General features: G+C 37.1%; 1 protein-coding gene across 9 annotated transcripts in view; it reads right to left on the bottom strand.

Annotated features, from left to right (window-relative positions):
• GEMIN6 (gem nuclear organelle associated protein 6) overlaps positions 1-18625 on the bottom strand; it is a 48119-nt gene that overhangs the window by 25097 nt on the left and 4397 nt on the right. For 5 of the 9 annotated variants that reach the window (XR_009599858.1, XM_042248088.2, XM_060412253.1 and 2 more), the window contains exon 3: positions 4287-4375. The exons of 2 other annotated variants lie outside the window; for them this stretch is intronic. The gene's annotated coding sequence lies outside the window, so the exon portion shown is untranslated. Of the gene's footprint in view, positions 1-2202; positions 4376-18625 lie in introns of all 9 variants that reach the window. 2 more of the 9 variants (XR_009599857.1, XR_009599856.1) reach the window with 1 other exon arrangement.

Consider the following 18625-nt stretch of genomic DNA (forward strand, 5'->3'; position numbering starts at 1 on the left):
AGGGTGCCCACTCTCACCACTGCTATTCAACATAGTTTTGGAAGTTTTGGCCATGGCAATCAGAGCAGAAAAAGAAATAAAAGGAATCCAAATTGGAAAAGAAGAAGTAAAGCTCTCACTGTTTGCAGATGGCATGATCCTCTACATAGAAAACCCTAAAGACTCCATCAGAAAACTGCTAGAGCTGATCAATGAATATAGTAAAGTTGCAGGATATAAAATCAACACACAGAAATCCCTTGCATTCCTACACATTAATAATGAGAAAATAGAGAAATTAAGGAAACAATTCCATTCACCATTGCAATGAAAAGAATAAAATACTTAGGAATATATCTACCTAAAGAAACTAAAGACCTATATATAGAAAACTATAAAACACTAGTGAAAGAAATCAAAGAGGACACTAATGGATGGAGAAATATACCATGTTCATGGATCGGAAGAATCAATATAGTGAAAATGAGTATACTACCCAAAACAATCTACAGATTCAATGCAATCCCTATCAAGCTACCAACGGTACTTTTCACAGAGCTAGAACAAATAATTTCACAATTTGTATTTGTAAAAAACCTCGAATAGCCAAAGCAATCTTGAGAAAGAAGAATGGAACTGGAGGAATCAACCTGCCTGACTTCAGGCTCTACGACAAAGCTATAGTCATCAAGACAGTATGGTACTGGCACAAAGACAGAAATATAGATCAATGGAACAAAATAGAAAGCTCAGAGATAAATCCACGCACCTACAGACACCTTATGTTTGACAAAGGAGGCAAGAATATAATAGAGAAAAGACAATCTCTTTAACAAATGGTGCTGGGAAAACTGGTCAACCACTTGTAAAAGAATGAAACTAGATCACTTTCTAACACCATACACAAAAATAAACTCAAAATGGATTAAAGATCTAAATGTAAGACCAGAAACTATAAAACTCCTAGAGGAGAACATAGGCAAAACACTCTCCGACATAAATCACAACAGGATCCTCTATGACCCACCTCCCAGAATACTGGAAATAAAAGCAAAAATAAACAAATGGGACCTAATTAAAATTAAAAGCTTCTGCACAACAAAGGAAAGTATAAGCAAGGTGAAAAGACAGCCTTCAGAATGGGAGAAAATAATAGCAAATGAAGCAACTGACAAACAACTAATCTCAAAAATATACAAGCAACTCCTGCAGCTCAATTCCAGAAAAATAATCGACCCAATCAAAAAAACGGGCCAAAGAAGTAAACAGACATTTCTCCAAAGAAGACATATAGATGGCTAACAAACACATGAAAAGATGCTCAACATCACTCATTATCAGAGAAATGCAAATCAAAACCACAAAGAAGTAACATTTCATGCCTGTCAGAATGACTGCTATCAAAAAGTCTACAAGCAATAAATGCTGGAGAGGGTGTGGAGAAAAGGGGACCCTCTTACACTGTTGGTGGGAATGCAAACTAATATAGCCACTGTAGAACAGTGTGGAGATTCCTTAAAAACTGGAAACAGAACTGCCATATGACCCAGCAATCCCACTGCTGGGCATACACAATGAGGAAACCAGAATTGAAAGAGACACATGTACCCCAATGTTCACTGCAGCACTGTTTACAATAGCTAGAACATGAAAGCAACCTATATGTCCTCTGGCAGATGAATGGATAAGAAAGCTGTGGTACATATACACAATGGAATATTACTCAGCTATTAAAGAGAACACATTTGGATCAGCTCTAATGAGGTGGATGAAACTGGAGCCTACTATACAGAGTGAAGTCAAAAAGAAAAACATGAATACAGTATACTAACGCATATATATGGAATTTAGAAAGATGGTAACGATGACCCTATATGCAAGACAGCAAAAGAGACACAGATGTAAAAAACAGACTTTTGGACTCTAGGAGAAGGTGAGGGAGGGATGATTTGAGAGAATAGTGTATATTGAAACGTGTATATCACCATATGTGAAACAGATTGCCAGTCTAGATTCAATGCATGAGACGGGACACTCAGGGCTGGTGCACTGGGATGACCCTGAGGGATGGGATGGGGACGGAGGTGGGAGGGGGCTTCAGGATGGGGGACACATATACACCCATGGCTGATTCATGTCAATGTATGGCAAAAACCACTACAATATTGTAAAGTAATTAGCCTCCAATTAAAATTTTAAAAAAAATAAATGTACATCATTTACCTTTCCTTTGTCAAGAATATGCATCACTCCATTTGCCAGTCTAAAACATTCCATTTTATAGGTATGGAGGAGGAAAGAGGAAAAAGTAATGGCCAATTCCTTTCTTCCTTGTTACTGGTCAGATTCTTAGCAGTTGCCTCTTCTTGGATTCCTTCCACAAAGAAATTATTTTTCTACTTGTTAATTACCAAGCTGATAGTAGACACTTCACTCATAGAAAAACAAAACCACACTTGTGTTTAAATCACTTTTTCTTTAGCTATTTGTTCAAGGGCTATGTGAGCCCTAAACTGTAATCGGGCTTCCATGGAATAGTCTTTGTAATTTTTTATGTTTTCTAGGGTTTTTATTGCACTGGCATAATCTCCTTTTAGATAGTATAGAATTCCCAGTTCATAGTAAGAATACGGCACCAAATAGTGGTCATATTTTAACAATTTCTCCTTTTGAATGACATGACTAAAGCAGTACTCAGCCATTGAATATTTGCCTAAGTATTTCAGACACAGACCTTTCAGTAAATTTAATAAACTTATGTCATCTATGACATACTCTTTATTTGGAGTTTCTTGTAAAAGTTGTTCTCCTTTGTCAATGATTGATAGCCAGGTTGAAATAAGCTCTAGTTTTTTGCCTATGACTCGGAAACCACTCCAGGCATACATAAATTCCAGAATGGGCTGTGCTGTAAACCAGCCTGCAGTTGTCGCATAGCGCTGACCCTTCTCAGCAACAAACTTTTCTATCGGCACAGAAGTTCCTAAAATTCTGATTCTCAGGCTATCCACGCTTAGGAAGAGAGAGCTCATGTCCTCACTTACTGATTTCGCAAAATCAGGAGGAAGCACGGCCAGTAGGGAAGCTTTAGCGAAAGAATATACTGACTTGGACCACCTGCTGTTTTGAACCAGCACATGAGCATAGTGGTAAGCCTGTTTCCATTCCAGCAGGAAAATGTGGCACCACATAAGCTCCCAGTAACAGAGGTGATGAAGCTGCTTCCATTCATCCTGAATAAAAATGCACTCCTCTAATGTTAACTGGGCATGTTTAAAATATCCTTTCAGCATACTAAAACGTCCATGAAAAAATTTAAGTATGGCACAGTTTGGAAATTTCTGAAGGTAGATTAGGAAGAGATTCTCCACAGCAGAACTATGGTTCTTTTCAACACTAAAAGTTATGGAGAGATAATTGTAATAAAACAGTAGAATCAAAACACTAAAGATATTATTTATATGGGATTCAGATGCACTCTCATGAAGCAAAGTCAAGCCTACTTCTCTATCACCAGAATATCCAACAACATTGAGTAGTTTAAGTGTCCTTGGTGGCACAAGTGATAATAACAAGTTGAATACTCCAAGTCCAAATTTTATGCCTCCAACCAGGTGTCTGTAGGTTTTGCTTTGGTAATCAGGTATCTGTGTTAATATTTGTTGACAGTCTTTGTATATTTGGTAACTTAACCCAATGTTGATCCCACTTTTAAGAAAACTAAGTGTACTGTCATCTTGTATAAACATTACAGTGGATTTCAAGATCAAACACTCAGCATAACAGACTTCTGCATGCAATTCCTCTTCTTTAATAGCCTTTATTCCCTGCCTGCTAACTAGACGAGAAAAACTTATCATCCTAGATTTCCTTCGGAAATTGTTACAGACTCTCAAAGCTTCCTTTGTGGCAGTCATCCCAATCTCTATATCCTGTGGATCAAAAGTCAAAAAGGCCTTGATAACCATAAGGACGCTATAGATTAGAGCATGGTATATGCTGTTTTTTGACCATGGATAAATGAGATGTATGGCATCAGAGAATCTGTTATTTAGAAATAAATACAATCCTGTTGTGCATTCTTCCAAAGAAGATACTACATCCATTGTTGCCGCTGCAGGGATAATTTCATAGGCATCTTCAAACTTGTCCTCCTTATTTTCTTCCTTACTAAATGATGTCAACCCATGCTCCATATCATCTCTCTTATTCCGAGTAAACGACATATTCGTTTCTTTACTTTAGAGATGTGAAGTATCTGAAGTATAGAAATGTGGCCTCAGTGAGGGTAGTTCCTGATCTCCTACCTGGGGTCACTTCTTCCACGGCCTGAAGTCTTGCTGTTATAATGGAGGCAGACTTAGAGCTGTGAGGTTCAGTATCAAGATATTCTCATCTATGTCAGACAAAGGGGGGGAAAAAGATAATTTTATTTACCTAGAAGATGAATTTCTGAAAAGTTAAAATCATTTGGAACATACTAAAGAAAATATGCTCTTTTAGAACACTATGAAGCATATCCTTTGTAAACCAAAGAGGTCCTTTGTGAACCATCCCTCCAATCTATCATTTTCATAAGATCATTCTTTTGTGTATTTTTGTTGTAGAAATGTACAATGACTGCTGAACAAAGATAATGAACTCTCTGTAGGAAGACCTTGGGAGCAAGAATCTGGCTGGAAAGAGAAATATATTTGCATATGTATCTAGTTAAGACTAGAGGAAAGGGTAAGCTGTCCAGACCAAAGAACACAGATTATGAGAATTAAAAATCCAACACCTGTTATTCTTAGTACCACTACTGTACTTGCATATATTTTCACAGAAAACTAGGTCTTGATAAAATATTATGGTTAGTTATAGAAGACTTTGGAATGGAAAGTGCTGTGTAAATTAGAAAGATTTCCTTGCATTGTTGCAATTAGGAAAAAAACTCAAATGAAACAGTTTTTATCACAACATTACTATAATATCTTGGTCGGAAGGTGGGGTGGATGTGGGCACAATGGAAAACCAATTCCAAACAACAAGCTACTTAATAATAGGTCCAATTAATCTATTCTTAAAAATAGAAACGGCCAAAAAAAAGAAACCGCAAGCAAAATGCTTCAATAGTAATTTTCACAATGTTTTACAACAATTAGAAACATAGATTAAAATGTACTTTAATTTTGTATTTTTATATGTTAAATGACAGGAGGGGAAAATGAAACAAAGGAGAATAATCAAAGGAAAAGAAAGAGAAAAGCAGAAGGGATACAGATTTTTATACAGTGGGAAGAGAAAACAGAGGGAAAATATGTTATATATTTAAAAAATAAATAAAGGGAGATGACAGCCTCAAAGATACTACTCTACTTAAATTGCTTGTTTTTAAACCTTAAGGTTTAGTTATGCTTCAGTATTAGCAACTATCATCTCTATTCATTGTAAAGCTAAGTTAATTACACATTTATCTAAAAGGCTCGGCTCTGAGCACATCTTTCACGTCTGTCTTCATCACAGAGTACAATGCCTGCCTCTTACTCATTAAACTAAATGAATATCATATGACTATGACAGTTTTTTATTTACTAAGATAAATTCAGAATGAAATAATCAATTGCTGTTAAGACTGTAAGAGTCTTCACAGACATACAGAAGAGACTGAGAAGATGGGAAGTGGGGGGAATGGACTGGAAGTCTGGGGTTTGCACATGTATAGACTTCCCAAGTGGTACTAGTGGTAAAGAACCCACCTGCCAATGCAGGAGACATAAGAGACTTGGGTTCAATCCCTGGGTTGGGAAGACCCCCTGGAGGAGAGCACAGCAATCCACTCCAGTATTCTTGCCTGGAGAATCCCATGGACAGAGGAGACTGATGGGCTACAAGCCATATATATATACACATATATAAACACACACACACATATATGCTGTGTGCATGCATGCTAAATTGCTTCAGTTGCGTCTGACTCTTCGTGACCCTATGGACTGAATTCCTTTGGTGCATAACAGAAATTAACACAACACTGTAAATACTTCATTTAAAAACTTTTTTTATAAAAAGAAAAAGCTAAACTTGCAGCAACAGAGAATAGAATGGTGGTTATCAGAGGCTGCGAAATAGGGAAACTGGAGAACTGTCTAAGAGTATAAACTTGTAACTAGTAGATAAATAAATCCTGGAAATCTAGTGCACAGCATAGTGATTATAGTCAACAATATTGTATTATAAACTTCTAAGTGTCTGAGAGACTAGATTTTAATTGTTCTCACTACAAAATAGAAATTATAATTATGTAACATGATAGACGTGTTAGCTAACTCTACAGTGGTAATCATACTGCAATATCCAAATATATCAGATCAACTTGTTGTAAACCATAAACTTACACAATGTTTTATGTCAAGAATATATCAATTAAAAATGTATGGTTCTGAAAAAAATCTATAAGAGTCTGAAAAATTTAACAGTGAATACAAATAACTGAAGTTCTTAATATAGTAAGAATTGCCATGAATCAGTTAGATAGAAGAAACACTCCAACAGAAAAATCAGCAAAGGACAGAAACAAATTGCCAGTGAGCATAATGTTCAATTTTACTGTAAATCAACAAAAGACAAATGAAAAAAAAATCCATAAAAAAAACAAACTTGGTAGGTTAAAAATATGATAACATCCAATATTAATGAAAGTAGAGAATCAAATACCCTTGTAGGTTAATTAAGGAGGTGTATAAATGGCTATAACCCTTTTGGAGAGTTATTTGGCAACATGCTTTAAAACTTTTATATTTTTTAATATTCTGACTCTAATTTCATTTATGGAATTATTCTAAAGAAATAGTCAATATGGGATGGTGGGATGATTTGGGAGAATGGCATTGAACCATGTATAATATCACATATGAAACAAGTCGCCAGCCCAGGTTCAATGCATGATACTGGATGCTTGGGGCTGGTGCACTGGGACGATCCAGAGGGATGGTACAGGGAGGGAGGAAGGAGGGGATCTCAGGATGGGGAACACGTGTATACCTGTGGTAGATACATGTTGATGTATGGCAAAACCAATACAATTTTAGAATTAAAGAATTTTTGAATAAAAAATTTAGAAAAAAAAGAAGAAATAGTCAGGGATGTGCATCTATGCAAGTTGTATACACTTCAGCATTATTTGTAATATGAAAATGAAAATAATCTAAATTTCTTACAACAGAAGATACTCATACAATTGAAATCTATGCAAATACTGTAAGATTATAGAATATTTAATGACTTGGAAAATTGTTTATGTGTAATACACTATATTAGTTCTCCGAAGAAACAAATCCAATACCAGATACCTGGCAATAGCATAAACATATAAAGGCCATAATGACAAATCTACAGCTAACATCATCCTCCATGGTGACAAGCTGAAAGCATTTACTCTATGATCAGGAACAAGACAAGGATGCCCAGTCTCACCACTTTTATTCAACATAATTTTGGAAATCCTAGCCATAGCAATCAGAGAAGAAAAAAAAATAAAAGGAATTCAAATCAGAAAGGAAGAAGTAAAACTGTCACTGTTTGCAGATGACATAATACCAGACATAGAAAATCTCAAAGATGTCACCAGAAAATTACCAAAGATAATCAATGAATTCAGTAAAGCTGAAGGATACAAAATTAATATACAGTAATCTGCTGCATTTCTGAATAGTAACAATGAACTGTCAGAAAGAGAAATTTAAAAAAAACATTCCCATTTACCATTGCATTAAAAAGAACAAAATACCTAGGAATAAATCTACCTGAGAAGGACATATTTATATCTCTATACTCAGAAAACTGTAAGACACTGATGGAAAAATTGAAGACAACACAAACTGATGGAAAGATACACCATGTTCTTGGATTGGAAGAATTAATACTGTTAAAATGACCACGCTACCCAAGGCAATCTATAGATTCAAGTACTATCCCTATCAAAATACTTATGGCATTTTTCACAGAAATAGAACAAAAGAATTTTTTAGAACAAATAATTTTAAAATTTGAATGGAGACACAGAAGACCCCAAATAGCCAAAACAATCTTAAGAACGAAGCTGGAAGAATTACACCCTGACTTCAGACTATACTACAAAGATACAGTCATCAAAACAGTATGGTACTGTATCTCCCTTGTGGTCCAGTGGTTAAGAATCTGCCTGCCAATGCAGGGGATATGCATTTGATCCCTGGTCCAGGAAGACTCCACCTGCTGTGGGGCAACTAAGCCCATGCACCACAACTACTAAGCCCACACTCTAGAGCCCATGCTCTGTAACAAGAGAAGCCACTGCAATGAAAAGCCCATGAACCACAAACTAGAGAGCAGCCCCTGCTTGCCACAACTAGAGAAAGTCCATGTGCAGCAATGAGTGCAGCCAAAGCTAAATAAATAAACAAATAATAAAATTTAAAAAGAAAATAGTATGGCACTGTCTCAAAAACAGATACATAGATCAGTGGAGAACAGAATAGAGAACACAGAAATAAACCTGTAGACTTACTGTCAATTAATCTATGACAAAGGAGGAAGAATATACAAAGGAGAAAAGGCAGTCTGTTCAATAAGTGGTGCTGGAAAAACTGGACAGCCACATGTAAAAGAATGAAATTAGAATATTCTCTTACATCATACATAAAAATAAATTGAAAATGGATTAAAGACCTAAATACCTGAATGTAAGTCCAGATACTATAAAACTCCTAGAAGAAAACACTGGCAGAACACTCTTTGACATAAATTGTAGCAGTAGTTTTTTTGAGCTATCTCCAAGAGCAAAAGAAATAAAAGCAAAAATAAACAAATGGAACCTAATTAAATGTAAAAGCTTTTGCACAGCATAGGAAATCACTGACAATACTAAAAGACAACTTACTGAATGGCAGAAAATATTTGCAAGTGATATGACTGATAAGGGGTTAATATCCCACATATATAACCAGTTCATACAGCTCAACATCAAAACAACAACAACAACAAACAAACTCAAAAAACCTAATTTTAAAAATGGACAGAAGATATGAATAGACATTTTTCCAGAGAGGAAATGCAGATGGCCAACACACACACACATGAAAAGATGCTCAACATCATTAGCCATCAGGCAAATGCAAATCAAAACCACATTTGATTTGTCAGAATGTCTATCATCAAAAAGTACATAAATGAGAAATGTTGGTGAGGATGTAAAGAAAAGGGAACCCTGTTCAAGTTGGTGGAGTTGAAGGATGTGCACTCATCTTCTCCTGCAAGAGCACCAAAACTGCACCTAGCTATTGAATGACCATTGACAGAAGGGTGCTGGAACCCACCAAAAAAAGATACCCCATGTCCAAAGACAAAGAAGAAGCCTCAGTGAGATGATAGGAGGGACACAATCACCATAAAATCAAATTTCAAACCCACCAGGTGAGTGAGCCACAAACTGGAAAACAAGAGTACCAAGGAAATCCTCCCACTGTTGTGAAGGTTCTGAACCCCACATCAGCCTTCCCAGCCAAGGGATCCAAAAATGGGACTGGGAATTCCCAAGGAATCAGACCTTGAAGGCCAACAGGCTTTGATTATAGGACTTGCACAGGACTGGGGGAAACAGAGACTCCAGCCTTGGAAGCCACAAACAAAATCTTGCCCACACCAAGACCCAGAGGAAAGGAGCAGTGACCTCACAGGAGACTGAACCAAAACTACCTGATAGTGTTGGAGGGTCTCCTGCGGAGGCATGAATTGGCAGGGGCTCATCACAGGGATGGGGGCACTGGTAGCAGCAGTCTGGGAAGGTCCCCCTTGGCATAAGCCCTGTTGGAGGTGGCCACTAACCCAACCATAGAGCTCCTAGACCCCAGGGCTGGGTAGCCTCAGGCCAAACAACTAACAGGGAGGGAGTGAAACCTAACCCATCACCAGATAATTTTATTAAAGCTACGTTCAAGCTGGTTTTAGAAAAGGCAGAGGAACCAGAGATAAAATTGCCAACATCTGCTAGATCATCAAAAAAGCAAAAGAGTTCCAGAAAAACATCTATTTCTGCTTTATTGACTATGCCAAAGCCTTTGACCATGTGGATCACAATAAACTGTGGAGAATTTTGAAAGAGATAGGAATACCAGACCACCTGACCTGCCTCTTGAGAAATCTGTATGCAGGTCAGGAAGCAACAGTTAGAACTGGACATGGAACAACAGACTGGTTTCAAATAGGAAAAGGAGTACATCAAGGCTGTATATTGTCACCCTATTTATTTAACTTCTATGCAGAGTACATCATGAGAAACGCTGGGCTGGAGGAAGCACAAGCTGGAATCAAGATTGTCGGGAGAAATATCAATAACCTCAGATATGCAGATGACACCACCCTTATGGCAGAAAGTGAAGAACTAAAGAGCCTCTTGATGAAAGTGAAAGAGGAGAGTGAAAAAGTTGGCTTAAAGCTCAACATTCAGAAAATGAAGATCACGGCATCCGATCCCATCACTTCTTGGCAAATACATCGGGAAACAGTGGCTGACTTTATTTTTGGGGGTTCCAAAATCACTGCAGATGGTGCTTGCACCCATGAAATTAAAAGATTGCTTACTCCTTGGAAGGAAAGTTATGACCAATCTAGATAGCATATTCAAAAGCAGAGACATTACTTTGCTAACAAAGGTCCATCTAGTCAAGGCTATGGTTTTTCCAGTGGTCATGTATGGATGTGAGAGTTGGATGATAAAGAAAGCTGAGCGCAGAATTGATGCTTTTGAACTGTGGTGTTGGAGAAGACTCTTGAGAGTCCCTTGGACTGCAAGGAGATCCAACCAGCCCATCCTAAAGGAGATCAGTCCTGGGTGTTCATTGGAAGGACTGATATTGAAACTGAAAATCCCAATACTTTGGCCACCTGATGTGAAGAGCTGACTCACTGGAAAAGACCCTGATGCTGGGAAAGATTGAGGGCAGGAGGAAAAGGGGACGACAGAGGATGTGATGGTTGGATGGCATCACGGACTCAATGGACATGGGTTTGGGTGGACATGGGTTTGGACAGGGAATCCTGGCATGCTGCAGGTCACAGGGTTGCAAAGAGTTGGCCATGATTGAGCGACTGAACTGAACTGAACTGAGCAAGGCCCTGCCCACCACAGCAAGACCCAGTTTTCCCATCAGTCCCTACCATCAGGAAGCTTACCAAGTCTCTTAGCCTCCTCCATCAGAGGGCAGACAGAAAAAGCAAGAAGAACCACAATGCCAAAGCGGCTAGAACAAAAACCACATTACAGGAAGATAATCGAGATGAAAAAGCAGAAAGTTATGTCCCACATGAAGGGACAAGACAAACCCCCAGAAAAACAACTAAATGAAGTGGAGATAGGCATCCCTCCAGAAAAAGAATTCAGAATAATGATAGTGAAGATGATCCAGGATCTTGGGAAAATAACGGAGAAGATGCACGAAATGCTTATAAAAGACCTAGAAGAACTAAAGACTAGATAAACAGAGATGAATACTATACTAGAAGGAATCAATAGCAGAATAACTGAGGCAGAAGAATGGATAAATGACCTGGAGAACAGAATGGTGGAAATCACTGCCACAGAACCAAACATAGGGAAAAGAACAACAACAAAAAAATGAAGACAGCCTAAGAGACTTCGGGGACAACATTAAGCATACCAACATTCGCATTATAGGAGTTCTAGAAGGAGAAGAGAGTGAGAAAGGACCTGAGAAAATATTTTTATAATAGCTGAAAACTTCCCTCACATGGCAAAGGAAATAGTCAACTAAGTCCAAGAAGCACAGAGAGTCCCAGGCAGGATAAACCCAAGGAGGAACACACTGAAACACATAATAATCAAACAGACAAAAGTTAAAGATAAAGATAAAATATTAAAAGCAACAAGGGAAAAATGACAAATAACATACAAGGGAACTCCCATCAGGTTATCAGCTGATTTCTCAACAAACTCTACAAACCAGAAGGGAATGGCACAATTTATTTAAAGTGATGAAAGGGAAGAGCCTACAACCAAGAATACTCTACACAGCAACACTTGGCTGGGTAGAGTCTGGCTCTACTCTTTTTGTCTGGCTATTCTCCATTCAGATTTGATGGAGAAATCAAAAGCTTTCCAAACAAGCAAAAATCAAGAAATTCAGCATCACCAAACCGGCTTTACAACAAATGCTAAAGCAGGGAGCACGAGAGAAGAAAAAGACCTATATAAAATAAACCCAATTAAAAGAGTAATAGGATCATACATATCAATAATTACCTTAAATGTAAATGGATTAAATGCACCAACCAAAAGACACAGACTGGCTGGGTGGAGGAAAACATGTGCATGTATGCACTTCCACTTACTACATCACTCTGCTTGACACCTCCCCCCAGTTGTATATAATTATTTTATATTGTTAGGTTAACCATGCCCCCACTATGGCTTGCAATTATAATCATCCTTTTTGATTGTGAAAGCTGGTAAACATCATTCTATATCACCAAAACTACCATTTGACAGAAAAACCTGTAATCACTTTTTAAAATCCAGATGTATATCAGAATTTTCTTTGAATTTTTTGAAAGATACAAATGCCCACATATTGCTTTCTTTTCCTCCAAAGCTCCAAATATATTTCTAAAGGGCAGCCATGTTTAAAAATAACTGGACTATATGATGATCCTTTACTTTTATCTAGCTTCACCTTTTCTATTTCCTATTCAGTGCTCCCATTTCATTTAGTTTAAGGTTTCCAATTTCTCCATCTCTTGTTTTCTTTGATGTTATTTCTCAAGCCTTTATCAAGCACAGTAGAAAAATACTTGTATACATATATATATAAATATGTATAATATATATATTTTAGAAAACTTATGAGTTTTTGCCTAAAAAATTTATGACATCTTGATTCCACTTGTTTGACTTAGTATGAATAGAATGATAAATTCTAATTAAAAAATATATATGCAACAAGCAACAAAAGTTTAGCGTTCAGCTCAGGAAACTATAGTCAATATCTTATAATAACCTATAATGGAAAATAATTTGAAAAATAATATATGTGTATATGTACAACTGAATCACCTTGCTGTGTACCTGAAACATTGTAAGTTAACTATATTCAATAATATATATATATGTTAAGAAAAAAAGAAAAGGGAACCCTGGTGGGAATGTAAATTAGTGCAGCCACTATGGAAAACAGCCTGGAGGTTTCCACAAAAAACTAAAAATAGAACTACCATATGATCCAGCAATTCCACTCCTGGGTATACACTAGAAAAAACCAAAAGTACTAATTCAAAAAGATACATGCACCCCAATTTTCAAACCAGCATTATTTACAATTGCCAAGATATAGAAGCAACGTAACTGTCCATCAATAGATAAATGGATAAAGAAGATGTGATATATATGTATGTATATATAGGCTTCCTTGATGGCTCAGATGGTAAAGAATCTGCCTGCAAGGTAGGAGACCTGGGTTTGATCCCTGGGTAGGAAAGATCCCTTGGAGTAGGAAATGGAAACCGACTCCAGTATTCTTGCCTGGAAAATTCCATGGACAGAGAAACCTGGTGGGCTACACTCCATGGGGTCACAAAAAGCTGGACACAAATGAGCAACTGAGCATGCACACATATGTATATACATATATTTATATACACTGGAATACTATTAGCCATAAAAAGAATGAAATTTTGCATCTGCATCAACATGGATGGACTTGGAGGGCACAATGCTAAGTGAAATGTCAGACATGGCAAGACAAATACTGTATGCTATCACTTATATGTGGAATGTAAAAAATATAACAAGCAAGAAGTAGATTCATAGATACTGAGAACAAACTAGTAGTTACCAGTGAAGAGAGAAAAGGCAGGGCGGCATTACAGGAGTAGGAGATTAAGAAGTATAAACTATAAGGTATAAAATAAATTACAAGGATGTACTGTACAACATGGGAAATATACATACAATACAGTTTTATAATAACTATAAATGAAGCTTAACCTTTAAATATTGTGTCACTACATTGTACACCTTTTCCCTATATAATATTGTATATCAACTATACTTCAATTTAAAAATGATTTTAAAAAGAGAACCATTCTAGAATATAGTAATTTTTATTGTTGTTGTTGCTTTAAATACCAACAGTGTCCCACAGGAAAATGGTAGTAACCTGCAGGTTTCACAGGCAGATTTTTATAACGTAAAACAAATGTTTCACTACAACTCTCAAAGAGTTGAGAAAAAGCCAAAACAAGTTACTTCTAGGAAGGCAGTGTGGTGCAAAAGAAATCTCTATGGACTGAGAATCAGAGGTTCAGATTTGGAAACTAAATATCTATCTATGCAATGTGATAATGCAATGTGAAAGTCTCTCAGTCATGTCCAACTCTTCATGACCCCATGGAATATACAGTCCATGGAATTCTCCAGGCCAGAATATTGGGATGGGTAAGCTTTTCCCTTCTCCAGGGGATCTTCCCAACCCAGGGATCAAACCCAGGTCTCCCACATTGCAGGAGGATTCTTTACCAGCTGAGCCACAAGGGAAATGCTTTGTAAATATTAAATGAGCAACAACCATGTGAAATAGTTTCTTAGTAGAATTAATTAATTCTACAAATATTGAGAATGTAGTGCTGTACAAGCCAGGCACAATGCCAGACAATAGGAATGCATCAGAGAGTAAAACAAAGTCCCTGCCCTTGAGGATCTCACACTGTATCACAGAGTAAATGAAGAGGTTAGAGGTGAGAAGAGCTATGAAGGAAGATAAAGTTGAGTAAACTGTGTAGAGATTGCGGGAGAAGGGCACATTATAATGTTGAAGCATTATTACAAAAGTACTATATTTGTTTATAAAGACACAAAACCTGCAAACAACACAGAAGACCTCATTGTACAGTTAAATGATGAAGGCCCTTTTCATCTTCAACCAAATTTCACTTCCCAGAGGCAACCACTTCTCCCTAGATTAACTATCCTATTTAATTCCTCCATTATGACTTCCACTTAAAATATTTATATTTATTTATTTTTAGATTACATTCAATTTTTTACTAGAAGCAATTCAGGTCGTAACAGAAAAAATTTTTTAAATAACCAAAACCATGGAAACTACATTCATGATACCACTCACCCACAGACAGTATCATTAAAACCCATGTTTTCTTTTGCAAAATCTTGAACCTATAATGACAAGTAGAGCCACATGTTCCAATTAACACAACTACTAAATAGTGATTCTCAGTTCAAACTTGGAACTCCTTTGTCTCCAAGCCTCTCAATTTAAAAAGAAAAATTATAAGACATTGTAAAATACAGAAAAATAAAACAAGAAAACTTACTTTATTAATATAATTTGTTTTTACAAAACCAGAATTACTGTGCATGCATATCATTCTAAAATCTGCTTTCTTAATTACATAACATTAACATTTTTCTGACATTGAAGAATTCTACAATGTGGTTCTTAATGGTCATAATATACGTAACCAATTTATGTGCTATAACATTTAATTACCCCTTCATGGATCACAGCCTTGTTGTGGTGAACCGGTTGGCATAACTCAATGAAGTTATGAGCCATGCCATACAGGGCCACCCAAGATGGACACGTCATAGTAGTGAGTTCTGACAAAACGTGGTCCACTGGAGGAGGGAATGGCAAAACACTCCAGTATTCTTGCCACTAAAACCCCATGAACAGTACGATAAGGAAGAAAGATATGACACCAAAAGATGAGCCCCCAGATTGGAAGGTGTCCCACATGCTACTAGAGAAGAGCAGAGGGCAATTACTAATAGCTTCAGAAAGAATGAAGCAGCTGGGCCAAAGTGGATACGATGTTCAGTTGTGGATGTGTCTGGTAGTGAAAGTAAAGTACAATGCTGTCAAGAACAATACTGCACAGAAACCTGAAATGTTAGGTCTATGAATCAAGGTATATTGGACATGGTCAAGCAGGAGATGGCAAAAGTGAAACATTGACATCTTAGGAATCAGTGAACTAAAATGGACGGGAATGGGAGAATTTAATACAGATGACCATTGTATCTATTATGGTGAGCAAGAATCCCTTAGAAGAAATGGAGTAGCCCTCGTAGTCAACAAGAGTCTGAAATGCAGTACCTAGGTACAATCTCAAAAACGACAGAATGATCTCTGTTCATTTCCAAGGCAAACCATCAATATTACAGTAATCCAAGTCTATGCCTCAACCACTAATGATGAAAAAACCTCAAGTTGAACAGAGAAGCTGTTGCAATAAGAAGCTTGCACACTGAAACTAGAGAGTAGACCTCACTTATGGCAACTCGAGAAAGTCCTTGCACAGCAACAAAGACCTAGCACAGCCAATAAACAAAACAAAACAAAAACCAGAAAACCAGAAAGATTGCCAGGAGAAATGTCAACAACCTCAGATACACAGATGACACCACTCTAATGGCACCAGGTGAAAAAGAACTAAAAAAATCTCTTGATGAAAATGAAACAGGAGAGTGAAAAAGCTCACCTAAAACTCAACATTCAGAAAACTAAGATCATGGAATCTGGTCATATTAACCTCATAACAAACAGATGGGGGGAAAGTGGAAGCAGTGACAGATTTTATTTTCCTGGGCTCCAAAATCACTGCAGACAGTGATGGCAGCCGTGAAATTAAGACACTTGCTCCTTGGAAGAAAAGCCACGATAAATCTAGACAGTGTATTAAAAAAGCAAAGGCATCACTTTGCCGACAAAGGTGCATCTAGTCTAAGTTATGGTTTTTCCAGCAGTCATGTACGGATGTGAGAGTTGGACCATAAAGAAGGCTGAGTGCTGAAGAATTGATGCTTTCAAACTGTAGTACTGGAGAAGACCCCTGAGAGTCCCTTGGACTGCAAGATTAAAGCAGTCAATCCTAAAGGAAATCAATCTTAAATATTCACTGGAAAGACTGATGCTAAAGCTGAAGCTCTAATATTTTGGCCACCTGATGCAAAGAGCTGACACACTGGCAAAGATCTGGATGCTGGGAAAGAACTGAAGGCAAAAGGAGAAGCGGGCAACAAAGGATGAGATGGTTAGATAGCATCACCAACTCAATGAACATGAATCTGAGCACACTCTGGGAGATGGTGAAGGACAGGGAAGCCTGCTGTCCTGGGGGTCACAAAGAGTCAGACAAGACTTAGCAACTGAACAACAACATTTAACCAATGCTTTATGTCTGATTTTCAAATTATTTCCAACTTTTGAAAAGATAATATCTTACCAACCTTTTTCCAGATAAATCTTTATGTGCATCTATGGTTAATTCCAGGAAGATTACTAGTCCAAAATATACATGTAACTTAATAATTTTAAAACACATCGCCAAATTGACCTCCTCAAATGTATTATTTCACATTGCCATTAGTGTGTGTAAGTGGAAATTTCCTTGCACTCCTATTAGAAATAGCATGCTGTTTTAATTTGCATTTTTATTAAGGACAGACATTTTTCCTGCTTCTACTTTGATTTTTTCTCTATTTTTTATTGGGTCAAGTCATGCTTTGTTCTTTTCTAGATTCTGGATCCTTGAATTTGGAGAACTAGCTAGGTCTGAAAAAGTTGAGGGACAGAGAGGACACACTTTTTGTGTCAAGAAAACACATGAGATTTTTTTTTAAGTTCTTAGCATTCTTGGGAGGGATATTTTAACAGAAAAAAAGACATAATAAATAAAGGATGGTTTTCCCCAAGAAAGAGTGGTTGGCAATAGTTTATATTTTTCTGAGACTAGAGAAATTTTCATTCAAGCTCAGACAGACTGACTGTCTTTGTAGCAGGGTTTGGGAACCACTGCACTCATCATGCTGCAATTCTAGGTTTAGTCTCATTCGAAAAATGAGGTGGTTAGACTAGTGATCTGGTAGAGAAGTCCTCTTATCTCTGAATTTCAAGGCATTCCTTTCATATACAATCTTACTTTAATTATCTATTTGAGAGTTATACCATATGCATCCACTCGTCAGAAGCTTTGAAATAGATTTTATCCATTTTTAAAAGTTTAAAAAATTATTTCACTGCACCTAGATGCAGCATGCAGAATCTTTTAGTTGTGGCATTTGAACACTAAACTGAGGCAAGTGGGATATAGTTCCCTGACCAGGGATCCAACTGGGCCCCCTGCAATGGGAGTGAGGAGTCTTAGCCACTGGAACACCAGGGAAGTCTCTAAAACTTTTTTTTTTAATGTTTCATTTTATGTTTTTGACTGTGCTGCTTGCAGGATCTTGGTTCCCCAATCAGAGATCGAACCCACCAATGGAAGAGAAAGTCCTAACCAGAGGACCAGCAGATAATTCCCTATATATACGGATTTTTTTTATGGTATACCTAATCTCATAGAAATTAGCCTCCAAGGCTAAATTTGGTAATAAAAGTGACAATTTCTACATTGCTCACAAACATCTATCTCCCCATTCCACAGGCAAATACCTTTGTATAGAACCTTTAAGAAGGTTTCAGGGTGTGATTTTGGGATTCCTGGGATTACTTTTCATGAAAAACCTTTGAGTTTTTTCATGTTATATGCGTCAGATGATTTTTCTCTATGTGCATTTAGTCAAAGAAGTGACAACTGTTCCTCCTGCAGTCAT

Source organism: Ovis aries, chromosome 3 (assembly GCF_016772045.2).
Source record: "Ovis aries strain OAR_USU_Benz2616 breed Rambouillet chromosome 3, ARS-UI_Ramb_v3.0, whole genome shotgun sequence".
Lineage (NCBI taxonomy): Eukaryota > Metazoa > Chordata > Mammalia > Artiodactyla > Bovidae > Ovis > Ovis aries.